Raw genomic sequence first — 939 nt, 5'->3', positions numbered from 1 at the left:
CTCTCACCATTTCAAGCTCTGAATTTGCAATATACTTGTATGCATGCCATGCCCAGAAAAAGTTAAATTTAAATATTCTAAGAAACTTGATATAAAGAAAAAAAAAACCTAAAATCTTTTATTGGATGAGTTCTTTCGAAACTGCTAAGGAAAGGGATTGTGTTTGAAGACTCCAACATGCTGAGCCAGCCACTTATGGTGCTAAAACCAACCAATTTCTTCCTAGATTTAAATAGAGTTTGAAAAGAATTGGATTGTGTGCTCATGTGTATAGATGGGAATTAGAGAGGAAAGAATTCAAATAGATGGATTTTTGCATAGCCTGATTGTCAGTGGTTGGCTTCCATAGTTGGCTACTTAGTTCTTAGCTGCATCGTGTACCAGATGCATCTGAGATGGAGGCCTCCCAACCTAGCTTTGACAGCTCACTAATGGAAAACAGATCTCTATGGAGAAGTCACTACACAGCCTCCCCCTAACCCCCAGGATATCAGTGCCTTAGCTTAGAAGGAATAGGGTGGTGTGGCTCAGTGGTAGAGCACATATCTATCATGTGCAAGGCCCTGATCTAGCCTCAGCACCTGCCACCAATTTCTAGAACCACATACCAGCTGTGTAGCTATCACCAGGAGGCTTTGGACAAACGAGAGACCATTTTTGACTCAGTTTTCCTGAGGCTTGAATGGAGGCAGAACAAAAATGTTCATGGTAGGATTTACAGAGAACAAAGGGGAAAACTCCAGCCAAACTTCTGACGTGCTGCAGTGCAACTGGGTGTATCGATTCTTGGACCACTTACACCAGGAGCATACATCCCTGGACCACATACACCAGGGCCATCTACTCTTAGACCACACACACCAGGAGCACACATCCCTGGACCACATACACCAGGGCCATCTACTCTTAGACCACACACACCAGGAGCACACATCCCTG

Source organism: Mus caroli, unplaced genomic scaffold, assembly GCF_978045245.1.
Source record: "Mus caroli unplaced genomic scaffold, Mus_caroli_1 scaffold_9, whole genome shotgun sequence".
In the NCBI taxonomy this organism is placed as follows: domain Eukaryota; kingdom Metazoa; phylum Chordata; class Mammalia; order Rodentia; family Muridae; genus Mus; species Mus caroli.
This window is presented reverse-complemented; position numbering follows the sequence as displayed.